We start from the raw sequence: 4,958 nt of genomic DNA, 5'->3' as shown, positions 1-4,958 counted from the left end.
TATAATTCATTCCTTTCAATATTGTTGCATTTAATACTATCTTCTGCACAGTTTTTAAAGTAGTTCATAAATTTAACTCTAAAAGGACTGCCTTCAGAAACAGAAGCCAAGGTATCAGAAGTTTCTTCAAAAGTTGGAAGTTCATTAAATTCATCTGAATTGAAGTTGAAGTCAAAATCTGAACATTCCGTCATATCTTTTAAGTTCGACAAACTCTCAAGTGCCTTCTTTATTTTGAATGTGTTAATTTTGGAGCATAAAATAACGTATAGTGTCTTAAACCATTCCTTGCCATCCTTTAGGGTACATAAATTGAAAACTATTCCCATAGATTCTCTTAAGAATTTTCTTAAATTGTTAACCTTGAGGGAATTAGTTTTATCTACTGTTTTGTCTATATCTTTGCAAATAATTTTGCAGTAGTGGCTAACACAAAATTGTATAGCAGCAAAATTCAATTTTTTTGGATTATTCACAAAAGCATATGAATGGTTTAAGTATTCTAAAACAGAATCCATTCCATTGAAAACCTTTAACATTGCCCCAATTATTGCGAAACTAACATCTGTTACAATTCTGCGACAAATTGGCCATGACAGACTTTTACTTTTACAATATTGTTTTAAATGTTTCAAAAATTGTGCATTCCCTGTTATCGAGTGATTCGATAAAACCGCGTCGTCTATTGAGAAAACAATTATTTTTTCAGAAATATGACTGACTAAAGAATATAATAATATTCTATTGGTATTGAATAGTAACTTACGAATAATACCACCACCTGGTGCATCTATGTGAATGCTATGATTCATTTTTTTCAATAAGAAATGTTCTTTTTGTTGCAATAGGTGAATTTGGGAGAAATCCCATAAATAAACTTTAAGTTTTGTCGACAAATATTGTATGAAATCTCTAGGTGAAGACTTAAACATTAATACCGTTACTTTACCACTAAAGTAACCTTTAAAGATATAAATGTTGCCGGAAGGATCTGTACAATAAGCGTAGGAGGTGAATGAATTTTCTTTATATCTGATATTTTTAAAGTGTGAAAAACGCAAGCATTATTGTAATAACTATAAAGACAACGCAATAAGCACACTTCGGTTGACATCTGGGCAGTCATATTGTTTCTTGAATGCCATTAAAGGAGCAATATTGAAACTGTCTTCCGTGGAAAATGCAATGGATTCGTCTATATTTGTTTCAAACCGACATGAATTAACATTTTGCTTATCTGAATGCACTTCAGTCACTGAAGTCTGTTTTTTATAAATCTGAAAAAAATTTAAAATGAATATTTTTTAATTATTTTAATATAAAATAATTACATAAAATTAAAACATAAAAAATTTATACTTAATGTTTTTTAACTTTAACAACTCTTAAATTTTTGTTAAGAATTGTTTTATAAAGTTTGTCAATATTTTTAGCAAAAAATTTTAAAATATAGTAATGATTTTAATAAACACTAAATTATTGGATCATTTTACTAATATCCATTATTAGACCATCACAATAATATTGCTATGATTTTTGCAATAATAGAAAAATTATAGAAAATTTTTTTCACACACAAATTTACTATTTCGTAAGTAATAAACATAAACATGAAAGTACTTGAGGATGTTCGACTCAGCTATGATCGAAACTTGATTACATATTGTAGGGAGTGATTACAAACTTGTTCAACTTTTTTGTACTTGCTTGCAGCTATATTTGCTGCTTACAAAATAGCATCTCTTAAATCTATTTACAACCTCTTAAGTCTATTCAAAGTGCCTTGGTACATCCGCACAAACGACATGCTAAGAGACCTTAGAATAGACCCGATCAAAAAATACATAAGGGACAGAGCCCTGAAGTTATATGCGAAAATTGACAGGCTATCCTACTTACCACTATCTAATCTTAGAGCAATCAGTCTCCGCACGGGGAGGTACGCATATCTTAGATCAATCACTGAATAATTATGAAGTTTATGAGTGATATACAATTTAGTCAATGAGATGGGTGGGACCCTGTATTACCCCCAGCTATCAAAGAGTAAAAGTACCCAGTTGCGCTGACTCGAAAAAAAGGATCAACATACATAAATCTAATTATAATAATACTTATATTACTACAATATCTATGTCTACTTGATTTTTCCAAAGCTTTTGACCGCGTTGATCATTCTTTGCTTTGCAAAAAACTTTTTAACTCCTTCTTATTTTCTAAGTCGGCGGCAAAATTGATCTTCAGCTATTTAAGTGGAAGGTCGCAGTCTGTTGTGGTATTGAATGAGTTCTCGACCAAATCGATCAAGTAGTTAGGAAAGTATACTCTTGCCTCAGATGCCTTAATCTATCCGTGAGATTTACCCCTATTGCTACTCGCTGCTTATTGGTAAAACAGTTAATAATCCCTATTATTCTGTTTTCCTCGCTAGTTTATTCCAAATTAGACGTGGTGTCTCTTACTAAGTTAAGAAGTTTAACCAATTCCATGACACGATATGTTTACGGTCTCAGAAGATTTGATCACCTGGATAATTTCAGGAATGCAATCTTAGTTTGTGACATTGAACAGTTTATTCAGATTCGTGTCTGTTTCTATTTAATTTCGTGAATGTTAAATCACCTGAATACCTTTTCAATTGTCTGTAACAAACACGATCCAATAGATCTCTTATTTATTATTCCAAGATTTAACTTCACTTCCACAACAAGTTTTTTCTTTATCCATTCTGTCAGAGTATGGAATTCGCTCTCATGTGAAACCAGAAACACAACAAGAGTAGGAGCTTTTAAAAAACTGCTGATTAATGAATTATCTTGACACCACCCGTTCTGTTATTTTTCTTTAATTGTCATTTTCTTTTGTACCTTTCTGTTTGTAATATTTAATTTTCTATTCAAAATTTCTAAATATTTTAATCTTAAATTTTCTTTTATTTATTTATTCTTTAATTTAATTTAATTTTAATTTATTTAATTTAATTTTTTAATTTAATTTTTAATTAATTTCTTCTTTTTTGCTTTATTATTTAATAATTTGTAAATTGTTATATATTGAGTACATATTATCTCTCTTTTTTTTTTGTTATCTCTTTTTTGTTACTTTTTAAATTAGTTCTAAGATGATGCAATAGAAGGGTTTTTTTTTACTCTTAAAGCATTTTTTAAATAAATAGATAAATAAAAATATAAGTAATTAATATTAACTGTTGTTTAATATGCAGGGTTTGAAAATGCTTGACTTTTTTCAAGCAAATATTTCTGTTTACGAAAATGAAGTAAGCAAAATGCAAATCACTGTGTTTTTGGTATTCGGTAACACAATATTATGTCGCATACACGAACATAATATATACCTTACTTTATTGTGAGTCTTCGGAATCTCACAAGATGTACAAAATACAAAATGTACTCTCCGGACAGTAGTCATACTGTATATATACTTAACCCTATTATCTCATTTATCTATTGATGTAACATTACCCCAAACAATTGAATTCCAAACTAATGTAAATTAAAATTGAATTAATAAAGATAAAGAGACATACTAGTTATGCCCAGATATAACTATCCATATGTTTCATTTTCATCTTAATTGGATATAAACTATATAAACCTTTCCTAAATCAACATTTCACAGTCAATCAATTACTATTTAAATAGATCATTTTCTTTCTAAAAATTGCCTTCAATACCTAATATTAAATTGAAATCCTTCGAAATTATATAGAATACAAACATTAGAAACAATTAGAATAAATAAATGAATATGTATTAGGGTGCCATTAATTTTCGAAAGTTGGAAAATTGCCCGCGGCACCCCCCAGATCGGTTCATTTTACTAAAAAAAGTAATCTGTGTAAAATTTTAGTTCAATTGGATAAGTGGAAATGGTGCCCCAAGAGCCTCAAAGATTGAAAAATAACAATTTTTTCCATAAAATTCATCTTTGATTGCGTATATCTCCGACATATTTAATTTTACATAAAAACTGTCTTCCCAAAAGTTATAGATCTATTAAAAATAAACAATTCACTCATACAAAGTTTTTCTGCATTTCTAATAGTTATTGAATAAAACAAAAAATAAGTTGAAGTCACCCGATTGCTAGCTTTGAAAGTACTATGAATGTAATTGTCCCCTTCAGCTTTACAAAAAATTTAATATTTCTAAAAAATTTAAAAAAAATTCAATATTTCCAAAATTTAATCTTTCTAATAATAAAAAAGTACTAATTCTAGATTTGTCCGACATAATTTTTATTATTTTAGTTAAAGTTGCTGGAGCAAAGTATCCTTATTACCTTCAGTTATTTTTGCGCGATCTATTGATACTCTCCTGACTTCCTTGTCATCACTATCTATATTCAAAATTGAAACCATCTTTTTCTTTGTCTCAGATGATATATTTAAATCCAAAAAGCAAAATGAACAAGCTTTGAGCTTAAATGCTTTTTGTATGGATTTTGTATAGAAAATGCACACTTTAAGGTATATTTATCGTGTTAAATACATTAGTCTAGACATAGTTTTAAGTTAAAGTAGTACGGTAATCCTAGAGAGCCATTTAAACCTGTTACTCTGTTTGCTCTGTAGAGATCTAATAGGGTTCAAAACTATTTCTAGATGCTCTTCAAGGAAATGCATTACTACTGTTTAACACCTTATTATAGTTAAGTAAAATGATTAAAACTCTTTCAAAAAAAAATAAATGAATTAATTAAAATGGTATGGAGAGCAGACTATGTCTAGTAGAAAAGAAAACAGCGGTGCCTATATTGTCTTGGGACACTATTGAGTTGGTGATGACTTAGCAGCCAACCTCAAGCTAAATGCGCTGCGTGCACTAACCAGGTATGTAGTTATGCGAACAGAAGTCATTTTTGCTTTAACTCAATAACGGTATCCGTGAATCGAAGGACAAAAACCACCCATCGTTTCGTGGTCTAATTTGGCTAAT

This window comes from Teleopsis dalmanni, chromosome 1 (assembly GCF_002237135.1).
Source record: "Teleopsis dalmanni isolate 2A chromosome 1, ASM223713v2, whole genome shotgun sequence".
NCBI classification, from domain to species: Eukaryota; Metazoa; Arthropoda; class Insecta; order Diptera; family Diopsidae; genus Teleopsis; species Teleopsis dalmanni.
Note: the sequence above shows the minus strand (reverse complement) of the source record.